Here is a 25,452-nt window from a genome sequence, read left to right on the forward strand (position 1 = left end):
CCACTCTTGTCCCTATTTCTTCCTCTCTCTCTCTAGCTCACATTTACTGTTAAATAAAAATCCATGCTATTGATTTTGGCATATGGTCTCGTTTGAACCTTAATTCAGGTAGTGGCATCTCTAATAATTTTAATAACTGGATCATAACATATGGAAAACAACTCAGAGGTTGAGATAAGGACGTTTTCTAAAGCAAAAGTGAAAGGTTGTGTAGAGAAGCAAAGGAAAAAAGCCCAAGTTATCCTGTACTTACCCATAGCATGTGTTGTCCAGCCACTTCCAGGGAAGCAGGGCTTCAGCACATGTAGTGTTTGCTTAAGAGGGCAAACGTAAATAATGAATGTTCCCCTCTTACTCCTTTTCTTAGCTTTTATATCTGAGCCAATGTCATATGGTATGGAATATCCCTTTGATTAATTTGGATCAGCTGTCCCAGTTGTGTTCCCTCCCAGGATCTTGCCCACCTCCAGCCTACTAATGGGGGCAGAAAGTTGGAGAGACAGTGCTGATGCTGTGCCAGCACTGTTCAGCAGTAGCCAAAACACTGATGTGTTATCAGCACCTTTCTAGCTACCAATGCAAAGCACAGCACTGTGAGGGCTGCTATGGGAAAAAGAACTCCAGCTCAGCCAGACTTAATACATCAGTGGCTCCATGGACAGAGGAGTCCACACTGGAGCAGGTTTGTTCATAGGAGCTGTAATCCTGTGGGGAACCCACACTTATGAGGAACTGCAGCTCATGGGAAGGACATCACGTTGGAGAAGTTCATGGAGGACTGTCTCCCATGAGAGTGATCCCACACTGGAATAGGGGAGTCCTCTCCCTGAGGAGGAAGGAGCAGCAGGAACATGCGATGAACTGACCACAGTCCCCTTTCCCTGTGCCTCTACACTGCTGCAGGGGAGTAGGTAGAGAACTGGGAATAAAGTTGAACCCAAGAAGGAGAGAGGGGTGAGGAAAAAGTACTTTTAAGATTTGTTTTTACTTCTCATTATTCTTCTCTGATTTGATTGGTAATGAATTCAATTAGTTCCCCAGGTTGAGTCTGTTTTGCCTGTTGACTGATCTCTCCCTGTCCTTGTCCTGACTGTTGCGGGTGAGACTGGAAGGCTTAGACAAAATTTATTAAAAACCCCTGCCATTAAGTCACAAGGTGCAGAAAGGACTTCCTTGCTTTCTAAATCCCTTCTCAGAAAGGAGTCTGGGTGCAGCTGAATCCAATCTTAGCCTTGGAGTATGTCAATGGTTTAAATCTAAGAAATTACAGAGGTGTGATTGAACTACTTTTGTCCCACAGGTTTTAATGATTGGCAAAATGAGAATATTTATATGAAATGAATCATTTATTATTACAAATGATCAGGCAAAAGATCTTAATCAGAATTATGTACTACACAATATAATCACTAAAACGACAAGTAGTATAGTATCAGATAGGATAGTGCACTATATTGAGGCAATTATAGAAACAATTATATTAAAGCTAGCAAAAAGGAAATAATTGCTAAGATTGATGTAATTCACCCATATTAATGCTTGTGGGAGATCTCTTTCTCTCACTCTTGAGGAATATCCTTGGAGAGCATCCTCAGCCAAGGGAGGAAGTGCTCTGTTAAAAGAACCTGACTGTATGAAAGGGGACTGGACTTTTATAGTATACAGTGACTGACTACTAGTCACACATTTACAGGCTAGCTACCAGCTTATCTGATTCAAAGTCTGGTGAACCAGGATAGTTTTAGCATAATTAACACCAAGACAAGACCCTGGCACCAGCAGTTGATCTTGCATGATAGCTTGATAACTTTGCATAATGGCTTTGCATTGTATACATTCTCTGATTGGATTTTAGGTCTTATCAGGGTGGGACTGTCCTCCCACTCTGACCCAGGAGCCTTTCATTCTTTTTATCTACCCTGTTTAGCTGAGGAGGGCAGCGACAGCACTGCTTTTGTGAGCACCTGGCATCCAGCCAAGGTCAAACAAACCACCATGCATGTTAAACTGTTTCTTATGGATGCAAAATATCACCACATATTTTTATTACTTGTCACCCCTGTACTGACACTTCAGATCTAGTCAGTGGTTGATATGTGACCTGAGGAGATACTGTGATGGGGGAACTAATCACCAGAAAGTCTACAGAGTATGTTCAAAGATGTTGCTACACCTTTTGTGAATTAAAGAAGCAAGCAAGGACAGGAAGGATTATAGAGAATATCCCACTCTTAAATGTGTCCTGATTTTTCAAGGATTTGAACATTTGAAGCTCCATTTGGCTTCAGTAGGAATCAGGGTTATTCAAATCAGTGGAATGGAAGCCAATCCAGCAGAAACTAGATTGTGAAAGTCAGTATCCATTTGTGGCTGATTACTTCCCAAATCATGTTACAGAGTAAAACAATATTTTAAAATGAGACATCTTTCATATTGAAGGAAATGCTTAATGATTTTTTTTGTGTGAAAAACTGGGATTTTTCAGCCCTACTAAAGTAAAAACCTATACAAAAGGTCCTATTGAAGTATACTTAAGAGAAACAAAATTTGGTCATATAAAAATACTAATTATTTCTGGCTATTGAATTACACAAAACAATGAAGTATCTCATAATGTTTAGCCTATGACAAGTGGAAAAAGCTAAAGTTTGGAACTGATAACAGATATTTCATGGGAAAAATTATTGAACCTGTATTCTAGGATTTTTTGGAGGCTTGGGGTCACAAGATGTTCTGCACCAGGTGTGATAGGGGGATGTGAAGAAAGAGAGAGAGACAGTGCAGGATCCTTTCTGCATCTTGATGAGATAAGCTGGGCAACAAATGGCTTCATAAGGTAACTGCTGCAGTCAAACAGAAAGAGGTAGATAAGTGAATAAATCTTAGGTCCCTTCAGATTCTGGGCACCCTGCAAAGGTGATTGAGTCCTTGGAAAGGCACCTGTGGTCTTTTTGCTGCTCCCCCCCCCCCCCCCCCCCCTCCGTGCTGCTTTCAAGTCCACAGGGGTCACAGGACTAGAATGGATAATGAGCATCGACTACCACACACTCCTCCTGATGATAGTATCCGGAGGATCTTCAAGAGCTTTCTGCTTTGTTTATCTCCCGTGAGTTTTGTTAACATTCTAGCCTGAGGTACCTAGATGAAATAACACAATGCCACTGTAAATGCTTGTTATGCATTGGCACTGCAGTAACTGAGTTACCCAATTTTTGATAGGTTAGAAATTGGTATGAGTTACTAGGATGCAGTTTTAGCTCTCTAACTGGCTATTTTTGACATGTGCAGAAGTCCAATTCAAAAGGATTTACAGGAACAGAGAATGTTACATTGTTGATGTGACATTCTGAGTTTCTATTCTCCATGCCTGTTCTGTGTAATAATTGTTGAGTTAGTCTGCTTGTGTATGGTGAGGAAAAACCAGATTTTTTTTTAACCTAGCTCTAAGCTATGCTGCAGGCAGACAGGAGCATTTCTTTGAAGCAGCAAATGGCTGTAATAAACAAGCAAATATAGATAAGACTAATCATGATGGCCTCCATCAGATTTGTCAGTCCTGCACTTACTGCCTAAATTATCAGATCATGGATGTTTCCTCTTCCCTAAGGCATCTGGCTTGTGAAGTAGTTTGATTTTGAAAGTTTTAGTTAATTTCAAAACAAGAGAATCCTAGCCAGTAACATTTTAGAAAAGTAAATTATTTTCTTGGATAGCACTGAGACAGTTTATTCCTATTGTCAGTACATCTAAACATTATTATTCTTCCATATAGGTTCCAGTGCTGCAATTATTCCCATTTAGGAGTTTTTTACCTTGATTTGTTATTGATCATAACATTTTTACACATCCATTGCTCCTCACTTAATCCAGAAATTCTTGAGTATTTAAATTGAGATGAGCCTAAGCCTCAGATCTGAGACTCATATCTGAGTTTTGTTTCCTTTCTCTACTTCACTGTGAGAACTTTTTCTGTAAGGCTTTGGTTCAGCTACATCCTACTTGCCACACATAATCATACTTTTGACCAATTAGGAAGCAATTCAGAGGTATAGCAGGTTTGTGTTACAGGCAGTTGCAGAGACAGCTTTTCTGGCGGGGCAGAGGATAGGGATGAAATGTCAGCAAGAAATATGTTCTGTGTTCATTACATGGTATTCCATACCCTGACAGACAATGATGCAGCACAGATGAAAAGACCTGTCAATAAAGGAACAGGCTGTCAAGACTTGTATCTTGTCTCCAGTAACCGTCTATTTTAATCTTTCGAAGGAATGTGCAAGAAACCTTGAAGAAGAAAACTACAGTTCAAAGCATGCAAAAAAAAGTTTCTCCCCAAAAAAGGACTAGTTTAAGGATATCTTACACAGAAAAAAGGTACTTCCAGTAATTTTATTTGTAAAGTAGAGTTTGGATTCATAGTCATAGAATGGTTAGAGTTGGAAGGGACCTTAAACATCATCTAGTTCCAGCCCCCCCTGCCATGGGTGGGGATGCCAGCCACTAGACCAGGTTGCTCAGGACTCTATCCAATCTGGCCTTGAACACTTTCAGGGATCCACAACTCATCTGGGCAACCTGGTCCAGTGTTTCACTACTCTCACAGGAAAGAATTCCTTCCTAATACGAAATGCAGACCTACTCACTTTCAGTTTAATTTCAGCTTCATAATTTTTGACATTAATTTTAGAACATTTTTTAAGAGCTCTTTAAAAATATATCAAATTTAGTAAAAACATTTAATCTGGACACTGACTAAATATTAAATGTTTTTACTAAATTTATTTTAAAATGTTCAGTTCATGATGCATATTAATTTCCTTTGTTTAGAGCATCTAAGTTTAATTTAAACTTCATCATGCAGTTTATCCCTCAATTTAATTTTATATTTATCCTTAAAGAAATGTCTTTTTGTAACTTCATAATGCATTACATAATCACATTGTTCATTAATTCCTATTATATACATTTCATGGATAAAAAAATCCTTAGGTTTGTAAATGCATTATTGTTATTCAGTATTCCAGATCAAAGCATCCCTTATTTAATAAATTATAAAGATATTCTGACAAAGGATTTCTTAATCCATCTTATTGTGTTTACTATATTTAGTACAGGAACCAACATTTTCTCCAGGAAAAGTGAGAATGGGAGGAAGGAATCAGTGTTATTCAACCCAGATTGTATACTGTGTTTATCAGCATTGTGTCTGTAGCATTGGATGTAGATAAAAGCAGTTGCATTTTGATTTATATCAATGTGTAAAATAACTGAAAAGGCACTGATTGATTTAAGAGAAGGCTTAGATAGATAAGCAATTTGTCACAGCTGTAAACCTTGTATTGCTGGAGGAACATGGAAACAGTTTTGCCAGTTTTTCAAAAGCAGACTTTTTTAACGGTCAATGAACTGTGGCATATTTAGTTGTTGTGCATTAGCAGGCAACAAGTATACTTGAATCTCAGTGGGTATAGGTAATGCCAACTCCACATACCTCTCAGCTGTAGCCTGAAGAGATCTCTTGCTGTAGTTTTCCGTCATTCTGTCCTGAAGGTTTTTCAGTGAAAGGAAATGACCTGAGCTTATGTTATCTTCAAAGTGACTGCAGATATTCTAAAGATACCAGCATGTCTACTCAACCCTGCTTGTGATGACTTAGAAAATAAAAAAGAAGGACAATATAACAGCACCAATATTTTAGTATGTTTCTTCTTTTTTTTTCCTTTTTTCTTTTTTAATATAGTTTGTGATTCTGAGCAAGATGCTGGGTTGAAGTACCAGATAGGTGAGAAGCTATGACCATCTTAGTAAAGACCATGAAATCTGGAAATTTCCTCAGAGAATTAATTCCTGTGTTATTCTCAGACAGGATTTGAGTATATATCTTGGACAGTTTACATGAACAGAACCTCAGGTGTGCCCATTACATGCGAAATCTTTGACAAGTGCTTTGAAATTACATAAATTCAGATGAATCCCAGTTCTTGCTTTTATTTACAGGTACTGTAGTTATGCTGGATGCCCAAGGGGTTAAATCATGTTTTAAAAGTTCCTCTCTGTTCTTGCAAGTACCTAATTTCCTCATATGCTGCGTTTTATTTTTATTGACTATAGGAAGAGCACTCTCTTTTTTCTGTCAATGGCTTTTGGAGGAGGACACTTAACAATGGCATTAATGGCTTGCAGCTTGGAGAAATTTTCTCATCCCAAGGGCACTGGATATTACAGCAATTGACACAGAGATGCTAGCATCAGCAACCCTGTGCTTCTCGCTTTCGCTGCTAGTGGCATTGATGGCCAGCTTAGAGGGGACTAGAGAATATCAAGTGAGGAGCCTGGGGAATGAAGCAGCAGCTTCTTTTTTTAATTTTAGATTTATGCGTTTTAAGTCACTCCTCATTGAGGCATGGGAAGAAATCCTAGCAGGAAATACACAAGACAAAAAGTATGGTGGAATTTACCAACAAGAATTCCTGGTGGTGACAAGGTCAATCCAAGAAAATAATTAAGGGAATATTGCAAGCACCATTTTTGCTTTCCATTCCAAGCTATTGATCCAGCAATGAATTTACTATGCTCAAGAATGCGACTCTGAAGAACAAGAGAATGAATGTTTCTGGGTTGCTTCTATTTATTCTGTATAGAAAGCAGGAGGAGTCAGTAATACAGTCATTCTGGATTCTTCAGTAAGGAAAGGTCAACCAGAAATTGCTTATGTTGATTTTTCTTGCTCTTTATGTATATACCACAACTTTTATAAAATTGTCACACATGGCAGATAGCAGTGATAAATTCACTTATAGGCTAGATGGATTAGAGGCCTGGGGCAACCTAAACTAGGACAAGCATAGAGAAGTTAAAAAGGGAAAAGTGATTCCCTCAAGATTAAAGCCAGATTTGCAGAATTTTATTCCCCCAGTCATCTGGGGTGAGTGATTATTATTATTATTATTATTATTATTATTATTATTATTATTAGTGATTATTATTTTTTTTTTCTTAGTGAGTTGTAGATTATCTTCAAAGCTTCTGCTTTGTGCCACAGTAGCCAAAAGCAGGGATAGTGAGACACTTTTTCCATCACTGAAGCACATGATGTAGATTTTCAGCTAGGAAAAGTGTGTTCTGTTCTTCTCTAAATACTTGTTTTGTTCATAATTTCTTTATCAGCTAATCATATGCATGACAATGTGCTGTGGTGCAAGAGTACAAAAAATATTAAATTATTACTTACTCTAATGATCAAAGAAGAAAAAGATGAATACCTACAAGTAATGGCTCCAGTTCCCCTTACCCTTGCTAGAAGGTTGTGTGCGTTTTGCTACAAACCAGAGTATGATTTTGGTCAGACTCCTGAGTTTGACAGTATCCGGTTGGACTGCTGTGTTCACTCAGACCATGGTAGGAATGATGAATATCTGTGGCTGCCACCTTCTCACATAACAGGAGTACTGCAGGCTTGGATTCAGAGTAGGGCAGAGTACTTGTGGCAAGATATAGAACTTCCAGAGATAAAGGAAGGACCTCCAATGGCTTGAGAGAAAACATGAAGAATTAGGTATATTGTGATGTAGATATTCACTGCTGGGCTACTAAAGTAACTGGAGAATTAAGGGCAAATATTTTAAGTTTTCAATAGATGGAGTAGAGATTAAGAAAGTTTTTATTTCTCCTCCGAGTGACAGAAAATGTTATTTGATCAGTAAGCTATTTTTTTCATAGTGATTTTATTTAAAATGACAAGGAATAAAATAACTCTTTATACTAATTTTGGTTATTAATTAATATCCAGTACTGGATATTGCTTACAGGTTTTTTTGGATATTGGTTTTTCAGAAGTGAAGTATGTGATGGGTATACAGAGGTTTGGAATTTTTTTTCTGTTTAACATAAAAATTCTTATATGAGCCAAACTTTTTTGTGGCTGCCACTATGGAAGAGAAACATGCTGTGCATATTGACCTGTGGATCAGCAACCATTAGTGCCAGCAGCAATAAACTGCCAGGAGAGAAAGCACACTTACACTGTCAGCATGCTGGCGTTGGACAGCCTTTATTGAGTAAGAAAAAGTTTTCCAAACTCGCTTTTCCAATGAGCAATTCTTTAAAATGTTGTGAAACCCTTTTTAGCATTGAAGAGCTTTTACGTTTGTGCTATTCAGATCAAATAATGCAGTAGATGTTGTTTCCTTTCCTCACGTAATTTGCCTGGGAAATTATGTTGAGTTGCAGTTGCCTTAACCTGCTCAGAGACAGGTGTTTCTAAGGTTAGATATGTAATGACCCAGCAATGCTTACTCAGGAGCATGGCAAATCTACAAAGCAGGACTCTGGAACATCCGAGCAAGTGCTCAGCTCCCTCACAGAACGGAGTGGAGGGAGCTGTGCACGCAACAGAGAGGTGGCACCACACCAGCCAAAGGAAGCAGAAATGTCCTCCAGGGGCCATAGGTGGCACTGAAGGCTCTCAGGCATGTCATGACTCTCTAAGGAGTTTATGTTAATTGCTGTAAGACAAAGTACGATGACTTTGCCTCACAATGCAGCATGAGGGTCCAATTCAACCATTTTCTGAATCTGTGTAAGCTAGAGCAATTAAAGAACAGGCAGCATCATTATTATGGAGACCCTGCACTCCTTTTATATTCTCATAATACTCTAATCACACTCTAGATCTACACAGCAGCAGGCACCATGAAGCCTCTCAGTACATTTTATCATTTTCATTTTCTTATTTTATACTGTTTTATATAGGAATATACTGTGACAAAACATACAGCAACCAGTATGTCACTTTTACCAGAGAGCAATTTCTATTGAGGTGGATGTGGTCTACAGGCTCTGAATCATGTTTGCTGAGCAAGGAGCTGTAGTGATTCAGGACACCGTGGTCCTGCAGAGCGGAATAACCTTTTGCTGGAAGTTGTCAGAGCAGCCGCACTGGCTGCCAGGAAGCAGTTCACAAAACAGTGTTTTAGCATCCTTTCAGAGGCAGTTTAGGCTGTTTGAAGCCCTGTACATTGGAGTGGCTGATGCTGGGAGAGGGCTGCTTTTTAACGCCTGTGCTATCCTAGTGGCAGCCTTCAATAGAGGCAAGGAAACAAACAGCTGAAGTTGACAATGTTTTAAATCACCACAGTGAGTTATCAGCAGTCATCTGTTAGAGCTCAAGCCCCCTAGGGATTGCACTAAACGGTATTACAGAAAGAAAAAAGCTCTTCTGGGGGCAGCAACATTAAAAAAGTGATTTTCTACAGATTTTGTGTGCTGTTTCTATTAAACATGCCTCCACTAGCACTTTCTTAACTATTTCACATGCTCCGATGCTTGTTTCTCAGTCTTCAGTATCTCACCACCATGTTTTTTCTGATCACATATTGTAACTGGGATTGCAAATTCTTTCAGATAAAAAGTGAAAAAAAAATTCATGAGCAGGAAAAATATAGTACAGCTTGATTCTTCATCTGGTCTGATAGCTAGATATCATTATTAAATTAAAAAACCAAAGTGTTGAAGTGGTCTTTTTTTTCAATAGGAATGGTGGTTTTAGATAAATGAAGTTAAAAGCTATTGAATTCTGAATAATTTGGAGGCAGAAAACATCCTATGGTCATCTTAAAGTCTGTCTTGGCAGAACAACAGTGTCTCCTAGTTCATTGTTAAAAATAATGTAGAAAAAATATATTGGTTTTAGTCTTTGACAGAAAAATGCATATTTTCTTTTCCAGAGGGAAAAAAGTACTTCTAACTAGCTCTACCCATTTTGCCTCTAGTGAAATAAAAAAAGTGAAGTTGAAACAAACTAGGAAAACAGATGGGTAAGGATGGAGTTTACTGAAGTATCCTACAACAATCCTATCACACTAACTCTCAGAAAAATGCAGTGCTGCACCTTATGCAATATCATGATAACTCACTTCACAGCTGCAAAAAGAAACAGACTTGAAGCAATTCGTTCCCCCTCTTAGAACTCTGTTTTGTAGCAATTCTTTGTGCTTTTCCATACTTGACTCTTTGGAAACCAATAGCTGCAAGATGAGACACTCTGCATTTTGATTGGGCGAGACTGGCTTGGAAACTTGATTGAAGTACAAATATCACAGACCACTTAGTGAAAAAAAGGCATTTGCTTATTTATTTCTGAATGTCTGTGTTTGTATTAAGGTCAAGAATAACTTCAGTTTATTTCCATTTATACAGGTGTAAGTGTTGAATCTTTCAAAAGGATTGGAAAAGGAAGATAAGAGGGAGAGGCGGTGGAGAGAGGCATAGGAGGGAGAGAATGAAGAAAGTAGATGAAAGTAGACAAAAATGTGAAAAGGCAACTCTATGGAGAGAAGTTAGAGAGAGGAGAGGCATGAAAAAACAATATGGAAATAAAGCTTTCTGTTATAAATTTCAGATTTAGTATTTGTTGTGTGCAGCAACTGACATGATTCAATGTCAATAATTTTAGCCTCTGTTCCTTTAGCTCACAGTCATGGAGATGACCACAGAATGGTCTGATGAAGTGAGAAGACAGAACAAAAACATGTCTGTCCCAGAGTAATTGCAATCTGAAGTTAAAACAAAAGACAACATATAATACAGAGAAAAGAAGAACACAAGGAAAGGTGTAGACAGCAGTAACTGAAGGTATTGAACAGGCCTAACTCAGGTGTTTCAAAATGTGGCAGAACAGGGGGATTGAAGTGGGAATGTGAAAGACAACGATGAAGCTATTGGAAGGTCTTCTCAAGCATGAAGAGCAATAAGGAAGAAAGACTCTGGGTGTAAAAGTTAAGTTAAGGCAATTGTGGCTGAGTGGCTAGAAGGTCATGAATGTCCTTGGAAATTGAGATGACTAAGTTTTGTATGAGTTTTTAGAGAAGAAAATGCTAGTGGAGAAATAAGGAGTTGAAAAGGCAGAAAAATTAGGTTGAAATTTGGTTTTTGCTATGATAATCTAAATGGACACAAGTAGTACAAAACTGATGAGTGAACCAAAACTACAATAAAAAAAAATGAAGGAAACAAAGGATTGATGAGGGCTTGGGAAGACTTTCAACTAGGTGATTGGATGAAACCTCTGCTGAATGTTTCTATGTAGGAAGAACTATTTAGATGTAGCCTTGAAGCCAAATTGAAATCTGAAGTTGGAGAAGGTGCTCTGTTTATGATCCTGAATAAGAGATGAAAAAATGGGACTATTGGAAATAATTTATGAAGAACGTGGCACATCTTAGCAACAGATTGATTATTTGAAAAACTCATCAACAAAGTAACTGGAAAAAAACTTGCTCTCATTTACATTGATGTTTGGACACTTGAGATAGTAGCCAACAGTAGGAGCAGAAGTTGCAACATGTGAGAGCTAGGTAGAGACTTGCTGGAGCAGACTTTGAAATTCAGGTCTTTTGTTCATGGAAACAACTGCAGAAAAAGACACTTAAGCCCAGGAATCCTGTTCCACTCTTTCATCATCAGAAGAGTGATGTTACTAAAGCTTTATTAAAGCAGCCACGGATTTTTCCCAACAAGTGAAGCTCAGAACCACAAACATGAAATGATTTTAAGAACTGGGTTGAAACCTGCTCTAGTGAATATTTCTGACAGCCTTAAAAGGCATTAAACATCTCTCTGTGGTGTGCAGTGAAGTCTTCTGGAGTATCACCAGCAAATAGAAAAACTCTTTATTATATTTTCTCAAAATATTCTTAAGGGCTTCATGTGGACATTCCTGCAACATTACTGAAATGAAAATTTATGCGTAGAAAAATGTGCTATACCTATAAGGCTACTCTGGGAAAGTAAAGAGGAAAATGTAATATCTGATCTGAGGGTAGAAGAATGAAAAGTGACTCTTTAAGAACTTGTGCTTGTTTTTAGAAATATAAAATTATTTTACTGTTTCTTGGCTGGAATTCTAAATATCAAAGTAAACTTTAAACTGTAAATCTCTGTGTATTTATGGAAAAATTTAATTCATTGAACAAAGCAAGAAATTATTCATAGTTGAAGCTTTTTTAAAGAGAATTTTACTGAACAGTTTTTAGTGAAAATGATAAAATATACTTTGTCAGCTTATGTGAAGAAAATTGAAGACATTTTGTTCTGAAAACTTGTAGCTGGCCTTTTTCATTCTTCAAATAGATATTACTATAATTCATGTGTATGTGAAGTGAATGTAACGATAAGTCTATGCAACTGTTATTTCAATTAAACATAATGTTCTCTTAAAGTGGATAATTATCAACATTGTTTTGTAGATGCTACTGTTTTATTTTGCACTGTCACAATAATTTTCTTTGCCTATTTTTCACTGCTTTTTTTCTAAAAACGTTTTGTCAAAAGTGACATTTTTATGCCTCATGCAACTATTGTACATCATCCTGTGGTTGGAAAACAGTGGAAGACAGGTGTGAACTGATCATCCTTGAGCAATTCTGCCATTCAGTATAAAATATAGGTATTACAGTTGCAAATTCTACACATTTTTAAAAAGTACTGGCTACACATTTGTGTCTCAGACCTTAAAAGGAACATTTGCTTTGGGTTTGTCAATCTTTCTTTTGTATTTGTTTTTAATAGATTTTCATGTGCATGGAATGGTCCAGGATTGGTACATCACAGGCCTGAGTATTCACAAGTGGAGAGGTACATATTCATAGAGTAAGACTACCAAGACAGAGGGACAACACACTTCTTAGGACCAGTTCTTAAATTCAATCACTGGGACTGCAGAAATAACAGGATGACATTCCTTCCTCCTTGACTGGCAAAAATATCTCTTTAAAGAAGTCACCAAGTTAAAATATCATCTTAACACTCACAGACCTTTTTCTTGCCTTGGTTCTCGTCATGTACATGTGTACCCATGCATGTATACGTGCACAAAAACCCAATCCTACACTCATTCTTCTTACTTTCTGCAGCTGCTCAGTTATGGCCTTAGCAAACTCTAGAGCAAAGGAATCCAGAGTTGCAGTTGTTGCAGGTCCCTCGAACAAAAGACTCTCATATAACCCAATAGGCCCCAGTTCTTGTGTACAGATATTGATCATTGCTAATCTTTGTGTCCAGTCTCAAGATTCAGAGGTCAGTTCTTCCAAACTCAAAACATACCTCCCACTTTACTGTGTGTATAAACAGATAACTGACAAATAAGGTAATGTTGCCCTTTTCCTTCTCTGATAAAGCCATATCATTGTATTGCATGGGGAATAAAATAAAGTAACTGCGTTATCTGCCATTATTACTTGTTACCTGATTTACTGCTTATAATTTACATGATTATGTCTAGATAAATTAAATGAATGATTAAAACAGCAAGTTAAGTGAGCCAGCTGAAGGGGTGCAATCACTATTAATTAAAAAAGATAATGGAATTCACTGGAATAATTACTTTTTCTTTTCTAATGAAATGTTTTTCTTTTCTTTCCTCTTATTTTTCTTTCTGATGTTGGCAATACCTTACTTAAATATTCTTGAAGAATGTTGTTTGTTTTTAAATTGAATAAACAAACACAAATGGTATGCATGTCTGTAATTTATCATTTGTACATCTTTTGTGAAATCTCTGTGTGTACTTTCTGTGACACAAAGTCATATGTTACATAAATAAAATAACAGCTACATTAAAACCTACAAAGAAATGTGTCATACAGAGGTCAACAGCATTTAGAAACTGAAATATTTGCAAAGCTTCATTAATTTTACATTTATTTCTCCAATATTAACAGATATGTGAACTCTTTGGATACTATGATGATACCTTTGAAACCTCAGATACAAACTCCCTCACGAGAGTTTGTGGGGCACTGTCCCATTTCTTATTTGGCTCAGAATTCCTTTCTGCTCTGTTTAAAGACAATAACTCATATAGCCTCTGTCCATTCCCATTCCTAAGCCCACTGTTCCACACTTGGCACCTACTACGCTGATATATTTGTCATGAAGAAGAATAAAGAAAGTCTTTTGCATCACTTTTGTTTGGAGGTGTCTGCAACAAATCTTGAGATTTCATGCCATTTGTCTCCCTAGCAGCATTGCAGCCCAAATAACACCCCCTTTCTTTAAAAGGCTTCTGCTTACTAATTTTAAACAACACTTTTTGATATTTTAAGTGTATTTGCAAAGTTCTACTGTTACTGGAATTTTAAACTTGTTTGAAAACTGCTGCTCACTCTTCTGCTGGCCAGAAGAAATTTATGCATGTGTATTCTTAGCCTTGGAAAGTTATTAGAGAAGTTGTAAGCAAATACACCGAGGTCTGTCTCTGTGTGGCTTCATCTGAAAAAAAACCAGAAAAATACCAAGTGAAAAGTAAGCAAATGTAATTTGAAGCACTGCAAGTACCAGCTCAGACTGTAGGTCAGTACACATGTTAATGGGAAAAAATATTCTGAATATTTGAACCATCCACAGGGTTTGTGGAAGGGAGTGTACTGAATGACCCACCTATTGTTTTGCACAGATGGTCATGGACAGAGAATTTTTAAAAAAAGCATATGCATAAACAAATGCTATTCATTAACCTTAATTCTGTGTTAAAAAATGTCCCATTATAACTGAATACAAAATACTGTCTGTCCTGTGTGACTATTTCTGGGTTCCATACTGGGAGCAGTGATATTTAGTATCTTCATTAATGACATGAACAGAGGGATTGAGTGCATCCTCAGCAAATTTGCAGATAACACCAAGCTGAGTGGTGAGATTGACACACCTGAAGGATGGGATGCCATCCAGAGGGACCTGGACAAGCTCGAGAAGTGGTCCCATGGGAATGTCATGAAGTTTAAGGCCAAGTGCAAGGTGCTGCACATGGGTTGGGGCAACCACCACTATCAATACAGCCTGTGGGATGAACAGATTGAGAGCAGCTCTGCCAAGGGGATTTGGGTGTGCTGATGGATGAGAGACTGGACATGAGCCATCAATGTACACCCGTGCCAACTGTAAGAGAAAGCCAACTGTATCCTGGGCTGCATCAAAAGCAGCATGGCAGCAGGTCAAGGGAAGGGATTCCACCCCTCTACTCTGGTGAGACTCCCACCTGAAGTGCTGCATCTAGCTCTGGGGTCCTCAGCACAGAAATGACATGGACCTGTTAAAGTGAGTCCAGAGGAGGGCTACCAAGTTGATTAGAGGAATGGATCACATCTCCTATTAGAAAAGGTAAAGAGAATTGGGATTCTTTAGACTGGAAAAGAAAAGGCTTCAGGGTGACCTAATTGCAGCCTTTCAGTACCTGAAGGGAACCTACAAGAAAGATGGAGAGAGACTATTTACAAGGGCAGGTAGTGACAGGACAAGGTGGAATGGTTTTAAATGGAAAGAGAGTAGCTTTAGATTAGATGTTAGGAAAAAAATCTTTACTGTGAGGGTGGTGAGGCACTGGAACAGTTTGCCCAGAGAAGCTGTGGATGCCTCATCCCTGGAAAAGCTCAAGGGCAGGTTGTATGGGGCTTTGAGCACCTTGGTCTAGTGGAATTTGTCTCTATTCATGTCCTTACTCATGGCAGATGAATTTTAAGGTCCCTTCCAATCCAAGTCTTTCTATGATTCTATGCTTCTACATCTTCAGGAACAGTTGGTTTAAAGTGATCTATATAGACTTTTGTCAATTCTACAGGAGAAACTGCCCGGGGGAGTTAATCAGCACATCTTATGAAAAAAATAATAGATGGAGGGAGGGAGTAAGGTGACAATAACCATGGGTTTTCTTACACATACAGAATGGTCACATAAGCCACAGGTGCCACCCAATGTACCCCAAGCCATATGCCAGTGGCCTGGCAGCACTGTAACAGGAAAAGCTGTAATGGAGGTATTTAGAACACAAGAAGTTGAGACCATGAGAAATGGTGACGTAGGGTTTATTTCTCTTAAACTTAGATTCATATGGAAGCTGAGGAATATTACTAAGGACCACTGTCACAAAGCGAAGCAACTACATCCTTTTACAGTGATAGGAAAATTCTGTTTGGTCTTGTTTTCACAGAAAGTGCAGGACAAATTGATAGGCATACTCCAGGAGTGGCCAGGGTAATCAAATTGTACTTTCAATATGATATTGGTAAGGTTTTAAAAGGAATCTTTGGACCTTGCTTTCTGCTAACCATTGTGGTGAAGACTGCATTTCAGTCCTGAGTTCAAGGGTGAAAAATGGTGACTTTAGCGCCATACAGTGTCTCTGCAAACACAAATTCCTTTTTTCATCATCAACTGTCATTTTCCACTCACTGACCATGAAAAGAAGTGGTTGCTGCAGGTAATTATTTGTACAGGAAGAAATTCTCACTGCTTTCTAAATATCACCGATAACACATTTAAGTGATTTAGTGTACCTTGTAATTGGTTTTCCGAAAATATGAATATTTTACTGTCACTGTGGCAACTCTCCACAGCATCTATAACAGTGACATTCTGCAGGACATGACTAATGAGTTTTATTTTTTGCTCTGTCCAGAAGTAAGAAGGTTAGAAGTTCTACAATTATTTTCTTTTAGAGAACATGCAAAAATATTATAATGCTACATCTGATGAATATATGAGAGCTTTCTGAAGGACCAAGCAATCAAAATAACCCAGCAAATGTTAGAAGCAAGCTAGAGGAAACCCGTTGTCCGTAAAATAACATCATCTTAGTATCATACACTTCTCTATAGCTAATTTGAGGAGAAGGATTTAGCCGGTTCATGATGTGAGAACAGGAAAGCAGAGATGAATGTCTGTGAATGTTGAAGCCTACTTTACTGTAGTGAGTGCCTTTGGAATTCCTTACAAATTTATGTGGGGCAAAATACTACAGAAGTGAGGTGAGCCTCTTGGTATTCCATGCAAATGTAAAAGAAATCATTGTGGTAAAGTACATTGAAACTGAGATGATGCCAAACACTGAGTTTGACACTTGCCCTAGGAGGTTTGCAACCTTGAGAATATATTTTGTTATCCTTTTCTCCTTGCTTAAAAACAGAAAAAAATAAGGGATGAGAAAATGAACCCTTTCTGCTGAGCACTCTGTGTGCTGTTTTAAAGAATCTAGTCTCTAGATCACATTAAGAAAGGTTCTTAAATGGAATTAATAATGTGAGCAATTTCAGGTTCCTTGGCACTCAACATAATTCACAATCCTGGGTGAGGCACCCATGTTCACTTACATAATGCAGGGAGAACACTTTAAGCCTAAAAAAGTGTTTTACTAAAACAGAAATACAAAGGAGAGTAGAATTGTTTGCATCCTGCCTGACAGGCAGTTAACTTCTCTGAGCCAGAGGTAAGAACATCTTTCATAATGAGGAACTGAACTTACTTTTTTTCAGCATTCAAAGTGAAGTTGTTTATTCCAAGAGATGATTGGAAGAGCAAGCCCTAATGTCCTTTTAACCACTAGACTAGGGCACTTATGAAGGTATAAGAGAACTTAAGCACTGGCCTTAGGGGGTTGTTTTGACAACAGCAGGAGGTGGTTCTGCATTGTCTTTACCATCATTCCCCATGAAAATTATCTGAATTTGCATTTGCAAAGTATTTACAAGCTAGGTCATAATCATATATGCCTCTTCTACTATGTACCAGACAGTTGAATTAGAGTAATCTGTAAAGAATTGTAGGCGTCGGGTTTCAGAAAGGATGCCGAACAGCATCCTGGGAGATGTAGTTCCCAAGTACTTCCACACACATGGGCAGTGGGATGCCCTTGGTGGTTGGTCAAGGGAGTCAAGTGTTACTTTGAACCCACAGATATAAAGTGTCGTTTGAGTTGAATAAATGGATTTGGCTGTGAACCCCCAAGAAGCTAGTCAGGTCCATGTAACTTATTTATGTATTATAGTAATATGCCACAAAGAATTAGAGCATTTCAAAGAAGAGGAAAAGTTGGAAAACAGAAAAAAAAGGCAATGGGGAATAAAGCATGACAGATCATGCCAGGCTATCCTGATATCTGTTTTTGTTGACATGACAAGCATTGTGGGCAAAAGAAAGAAAGCAAAATCTTAAAGGATAAATTCACCTGCCCCTAAACACAGTTTGCTGGGGATGATAAAGCACAACACAAGAGCTGTAAAGCAGGTAAAAACTGACTAACAGTGAGAGTGCTAAAAAGAGAACAGTATTGTTGGAATAAAGTTGGTAGTGTAATTCCTCATGGATAGGTCTTGAGGCCAATTATATGTAATGTTTTATTGGTGACCTTGGCACAAAGAATAACTGTGCACTGATGAAATCTGCTGATGATACAAAGCTGGGAGCAGCAATCAATACAGTGGAGCATCAGAATATCATACAGGAAGAAATGGGTGACCTTGAGAACTGGAGCGATAAGAAGGATAACAGGTTGCAAGGTCATGCAACCAGGGTCTGGGAAGAATTATTGCCATAAACTGGAAATACAACAGGTGCAAATAAGAAAGGAGGGCAAGCTTGCAAATGTTAATCACAGAATGCCTGTGAGATACTTAAAGGATGTGACTGTCAATAAAGTACATGCAAAGTATTTCCAGTGATGCTAAAAATGGAGAAAAACATTACTCAAATGATTGAAAAGATTTTTTTTAGAAGATATTCAAGTATGTACATGGAAATTCCCCTAAAAATTAAAACTGAATAGGTGTTGCAATGAAAGAGGAGTCTTGGATATGGACATGTGAATGAGTCAATGCAAATTTGGGAATGATGTAGATTTACTAGTTACCAGCTACTCTATTGAGTGTTCGCCTGTCTGCACTCACTTCATGGTAAGTTCATGATAGTTTTCCTTCATTCTCACTGAAAGATAAGCTGTCTTGAACTTACCAAAAAGAAATATTATGGAAGCTTCCAAGAAGTAGCTAATGACATATATATATAAATGCATGAGTTCTTGCCTAGCCCTTAAATAAGTTACTTTGCCCAATTTGGCCAAACACGATGAAATGGATTCAAGACGACAAAATCGTTTCTGTAAAAATGCAAAAGAAGTAGACACCAGAGTTGAAGAAAAGTTCTATGAGTTAAAGGACGATATTTCTTAGCATTTGATTAGTTATATTTTGAACGGAAATTATGAAATAGTGACCACCACAGGAGAGCGATCACAAATTTTCCAATAAGAATATTGAGGGCAAGAAAACTAACTAGTTTTGGAGATCCAACCTTAAAATATTTTATTAATGACTTCAAACACTGTGTTTGTTAGTAAGGAGTTGGCAAGGTGTTTCATGTGTGTAAAACGTATGAGATGTATATTTGGGTTGTGAGAGTGTCTCAAGGCAGAAGGCAATTCTCTGGAAAGCATTTCTTCTTTTTCTGCTTTTCTAGTACTTGATTATGGCAAATAAAAACTCAGTGCAATGCACTTTGGTGGTTTTTTTCTATCACTTTCTTCTAGTTCCTGAATGTCTTATAGTGCTCCTGAGCATTGTAATGAAAAGAATATATGACTTGAGCCTACTTGACAAAAATATTCTGCCTATTCATAACACAGTGAGTAAATAAGCAGTGAGTATATGACCGAGCACAGATGAACTGCAGTGTTCCCTTACTTGTTGGTGTGTTTTTCTTATTTATATTTTCATCTGATTTTTAAAAAATAATAATAATAATAATAATGAATCTTCTCTTTCCTGCCCTATTGAAATGACAGAAATTGTAAATATGGTCACTTGTTAGGCTGATATTTATTCAAATGTCATGATAAAATTGTGCACAACTATAAATAATATAAAACAAATATAATACACTTAATAATTCCCTACATTGTTGCACAAAATGACCAAATGCACCTGGGTAGCACGAAGGTGATATCAAAATGGAAATTTCCATAAGCACAGATGAAAAGCAGATCCTCACATTCTTTGTTCAGATTCTCTGCCCCGAAATGTAGAGGAATAAGAAAACTTGGCAAACACCACCAAAAAAAGATATATTTCTAGGAAGCATGTGCATTAATACAGCTGGATAAACAGTTGGCTGCTGGAACTATCTCCACCCATCATGTTTCCATGGATACAGCAAGACTTACAGCAAGTAATTATTCTGAAGGCATATATTTTTTACTGTTTTGAATTGAGACCTCAGTTTGGGAAAGCAAATTATTATCTTGCTCAATTTTAAGCATAGAGCTAGGTGACTAAATAGAGAAAATGAAGGTAAAGAACAGATAATTTACATGACTTCAAAGAGAGTTGTCACAAAACGAACATAGGCTACAGACAAACTTTCTGTCTGTCTCACTGTAAACAAATAGGACTCTCTAATTACAAAGAAAGCTTCAAACGCCTCAGCAAAATGTGTGGACCAAGAACCAGGAAGAAATGTCTGACGCTTATTGCTGGGAGTCTCAAAAGAACAAAAGCAAGTTGCTGAAAGCTCAGCACACTGTTTTGTTTCTCCTGGCTGCTTTGCTATGAAGATCAGAAACATAAGTTACTTCATGCTTCAGTTTCCAATCATCATTGGCTGACTGATAAAATTATTAGATAGTATCCTGTCCTTTTTCTCTTCATTTGTCTGAACTGGTTGAAACTCTGAATTGATGACTTGTAAACAATTTTGGTATTTTAAAGTTTGTTTTCATGAAACATTAAAAGTATATTCAATATTTCCCAGAGCAGGGAGTTTCAAAAAACTTAACTTGCAAAGTTTATTTAATTTAATGGAAAGGTCTAAAAAGCAATCTGTATTTCTACATGATTTTATTACATTTTTGTAGATTTACAACATGCAGTATTAAGGAAGATGATAATTAATACAGATTTAAAACCCCCCTTCATTCCCTTCAAATTGTTTCTCTCCTATTTATTTTCTAATAACATAGCTTTACAGCACAGTTTCCACCAAATCTGTTTTGATAAAAATTTTTGACCAATTACAGGTAGTAAAAACACTTTGGAACAAAATGATGACAGATAACCTGTTGATAAGCAATTTAGTTTGCCTGCTTTAGAAAGGAACTGATAGCTGATGGGTTTCTTTTCAAATAAGTGAAGAGCGGTCAACATCAGAAAACAGGCAAAAAATTTAAACTGTAGATTTTACATTTTTTAAAAAAATGTTGTGATACATTATTTCTGTCTAATCCTTGTAATCTAAAACTTAATACTTAAATTTATGGGAATATTACCAAAATAACGTCAATCCCACTCAGTTTATGACCAGCATGTTTTAAAGTGATAAATGTTAATCTGCCAAATCAATGCAGTAAACAACCTGATTATTAAAAAATACTGTGTGACTGGCATTCTTGGCACTACTGAAAATCATACAGTTCTATATTTGCTTTTAAAATTTTCTATCTCTATAAATTAAGTACTAGGCAGGTGGTATGATGTTCTTGCTATCAAAGTGCAAACTTTACTCCTATATCTTCATGTTATATAAACCCACAGAACTAATACATGAAAAATGTTTTCCTAGAAGAAAACAGGCTATGCCTCAACTTTATTAGATAATTACAGTGCTTTTAAAAGCAAAATTCTGCTTCTTTTCAAAGTTGCTTTCTCAATAACGTGAGGTCACAAAATACACTATAAATCAGTCGGGCCTAAACAAAATTTGACACTTTGAATTGAATTGACTCATAAGCCACAGAATAATTAACAAAAAAAAATATAGAAGATATTTTCTCTTTATTAGTTACTGAGCAACAATGGCTGTTGCAATGTTTTGAAGTAATCTTTTGTTAAGTAAAAGAAAGGGGTTTTTTTAACCATGAGAAGGTATTTGGTGACAGACTTTTTAGCAGGGCTTGTAGTGAGAGGACAAGGGGTAATTGTTTTAAATTAAAGGAGGATAGATTTCTATTAGATATAAGAAAGACATTTTTATCCTTATTTTTCCTTTTGAAAATTACTTATTCCACACCTTGAGAATCACAAAACTAGGACAATCTAAGATAAATTTGCATCAAATGCAGAAAATCTCACAGGATTTCAAGTTTCCTCTGTAAGTCATTGGGAGATAATTTTGTTTGGGGGACTGAGGATGATTCTAGAATTCAAAACTGGTAATCACAGAATTTCAGAAAAAAATTGTAACTCTTACCAGGGGGCCAATGTCACAGGCATGAAGAGTGCTGAGGGAGGGAAAGAGCAGGTACCCCAGGATGTTTTAGCATTCTAGTCACAAGCTTATTTCAATGGGCTTTGCATACTCCAAAATCTCCTATGCAGAGTCAGGCTTGAGCCAGTCAGGGGGGACCTTGACTGGTGGCAGCTGTACCAGAAATGTCCTTCCTTGCATTTTAAGAAATACTTGGCAATTTTGTTCTCATGTTTCTGAGGTTGAAAGACCTTTCAATTTTATTATGAAATTGATACAAAGATGGTATTTTTGACAAGAAAATGAAGACGAGCGGTATCTGATAAGACAAGGCTCTGTGAAACAAAGCTGTTGTCTGATGTTTGTCCCAAGTGGAAAGATTTATTTTCACATCTGAAGGTCAACTTAAAGTGCGAGAAAAGGGGCAGTTTCCTGTGTCAGGACAAAAATCACGACTTGTAGTGATTCTAAAAGACTGAAGAATACTTTAAAAAAGTTTTTAAATAGTACTGTTAATGTTAATATATATATACTTTGAAAATATGCTGCTTTTTATGCAGTACTTAAGTTCAGAAAAGTCATCGTTATAGTTTAATATGACTTAACCAACTAGCTTTAACCAACAGACCAAAAAGCCCTAATTCAAATCTGCAAGTCAGTTTAATATTGCAAGGGAACTAAAGGGTCTCCCCTTCCAGGAATTTATCTGACTGTGCCTTGGATGGAGGCTACTCCAGATCCCTGTTCCAAGACCTGATCGTGATCTCACTTGCTGACTCAAGGCTATAGCTCACAGCTGAGATCCTGCCCTGCCTGCCCTGCCCTGGTCCTCAACCCTGGATTCTGTGGGGACCCTGGCCCAGGATCTGCATGCAACCTTTTCCCCATGGCGTCCCACATCTTGTTTGCCCTCCAAACCCTTCAGAAACTGTGGCTGATGCATAGGTACAGAAATTAAGTATTTCTCAAATGTAGTCAGATCCAATGGGCTGGAACAGTTGAAAAGGAAATTTTCTTATCCCTCATAAATTATGTACAGTTTAAAGTTCTTTTGTAGATTAAATTATAGTGCTTTCATCTAGGAAAATTTTAAAGACAAACATAAAAGGTAGAAAGGCTTTATTCAAGTTTGCCTCATAAGTGTCTGCTTCCATGTCTGTTTCAGTTTTATGAGCTCATGTCAGTTTTCTGATTCAAATTAGGCACAGTAGTGTTTACATTTAATTTATATTTATGTGGAACATGGTCATTAAAATATCAAGTTATACCTTCTACTGCAGATCTGCAATGAGTGGCTGTATCTACTATTTTTAGAATCAGATGCTAAGCTAAATTTTATTGTAATTCACCTGTCTGCAGGTGCTTGCAAACATATCTAGCCAGATACAAAACATCACCAGCAAGATGCAGCATAAACAGCTCACAGCCTCTATTCTATATCTCTGCTAAGACACGAATTTCACTTCCTAGATTCAGCATTCCTATGGAAATCAATCTATGGATCCAATAAAAAAACCTCTCTCTGCTGAATACAACTCTCTTTAGTTATATGCCTAAAAATGTGTCAGGCCTAATACCCTTCTATTTTAAGGCTCCTCTAAGAAGAGCCCTTCAAAAACTTACCAGGACAGCAAGCAGAACTGAATATTGCTGTCTAAAAGACAATGAGCCAAGGCTAGATCAGGCTTGGGTTCCTTCTTCTACTAGAAGGGGAAGGCAGGACACAATAGGGCAAGTGCTGGAGGAAGAACACCAGAAAATCAGAGTTGCTGATCAGCAGCTCATGGGAAACCTCTAGGGAAAGGCATCACGTGGACAGACCATCACCACTGTGCCCCACACAACGACTACTCCTTCAGCAGCAGCAACCAAGGAGTTACCAGTGCTTTTCCACAGACAACATAGGGACAGGAAACTCTGCAAAAGCTGTTTCCCTAAGCACTTGTGAACAATAAAACCACTCCTTAATATTTAACAGTGTTGTGATTAGGGAAACTCAGTGTTACCACCTGTTTTTAGATATCTGTTGGTTTCAATTATTATGCCAAGTACCAGCAAGCCTGTAAAGAACAATGCTTCCAGGAGCTGTGTTTTTCTTTTGGCAGATGAAGAAACAGCTGGTGTTACATCTCTTTTCACTTTAGCAATATCCAGTTCAGTCTCACCACTCCCTGAAGTACTATAAATCATGGCACCTTGCGCTCCAGCTTATTGGCAATCAAAATATCTAACTTAATCACAGCATTTGCCTCTAAATTTTCAAAATGGGGAATGTAATACAGCCTGCAGCGCATTTCATAGGTATCTAGTCCAGTAGGAGGATTTATGGGGACTTTATGCGGTGATGGCATTAAATGTGAACTATTCAAGCTAGTCTGTGAGCTAGGGAACTGAGAGAATTTACTGTGGTCTACCATGAAAAAGAGACAGAATGAAGATTCACACTGGATTCAATACAAAAGATGCCACTCTCTTCCATGCTCTGAGAGATCATATAGGAATTGTGGATTTAGCACCTCAGTTCTTGTGCAAGTTTAGGCATTGCATGCTGTAATGTCTCTGTATTCCTTGAAAACGTATTCTTGGACACTTTAACCTTTCAACATATTCCAGATCTAGTATTAGTAATGGTGTATTTGTATGTCTGAGAATAACAGCTGTTTGAGCAACTAGAAAATGTCAAGATAGATTATTATTCATTATAAAAAAAAGCAAAAAACTGAAATAGATGTTATTCATATGATATTGTTTAGCCATTTATAGAGCTGGCTTAATAAAGGACTATGAATAACTGATGTAAAATTGCCAAAATTTACAATGACTTCTTTATAAAAGATATTTTCCCTATCTGTAAATAGAATTTGGATCTAAATCATTACTAGAGAATGCAACATGAATACTGAAAATGAAGGGCTCATTTATATCCACTGCCCTGAATATAACTTGAGTACTCTAGATAAAGGATTGAATATACTAAATAAACAAGCAGGTGATAGATATCTTAGGAGGAAGATGGGCTTTATGAGTTTATGTTTCTGATTATAATCCTTGCTCCACTACAGTTACCTCTCTGCCTGCACAGGTACTATATTTTTCATTTTATTGTGTCCCAGGCACTCTGGTTAAGTTTCTGAATGTACCCAAATTTGTTCTTATCTTTTTTGAAACAAAGCCTTTCATTGCCTGACAAAAAAGAAGAAAACGAGTTTTTCCACCCTCCCAAGTGGACTCTGTTAGCCATTCTCAATATAATTAATGAAATAACATATGGGTAGGTCCAAGCCAGTACAAAAGAAAAAGAGTGGCTGAGGGCACTTGGTCTTTTCAGCCTGGAGAAGACGAGAGTGAGGAAAGACCTCATTGCAGTCTACAACCTCCTCATTAGGGGAAGAGGAGGAGCAGACACTGATCTCTTCTGTGGTGACCAGTGACAGAACCCAAGTAATGGTC

General features: G+C 37.4%; 1 long non-coding RNA gene across 1 annotated transcript; it reads left to right on the forward strand.

The window, feature by feature from the left end:
- The first annotated feature begins 7,276 nt into the window (after nt 1-7,276).
- Nucleotides 7,277-13,512, forward strand: LOC135415294 (uncharacterized). Its single transcript, XR_010431060.1, has 2 exons — nt 7,277-7,555; nt 11,323-13,512. It is a non-coding gene; the product is annotated as an uncharacterized LOC135415294 (long non-coding RNA).
- Nucleotides 13,513-25,452: the final 11,940 nt, after the last annotated feature.

Source organism: Pseudopipra pipra, chromosome 5, assembly GCF_036250125.1.
Source record: "Pseudopipra pipra isolate bDixPip1 chromosome 5, bDixPip1.hap1, whole genome shotgun sequence".
NCBI classification, from domain to species: domain Eukaryota; kingdom Metazoa; phylum Chordata; class Aves; order Passeriformes; family Pipridae; genus Pseudopipra; species Pseudopipra pipra.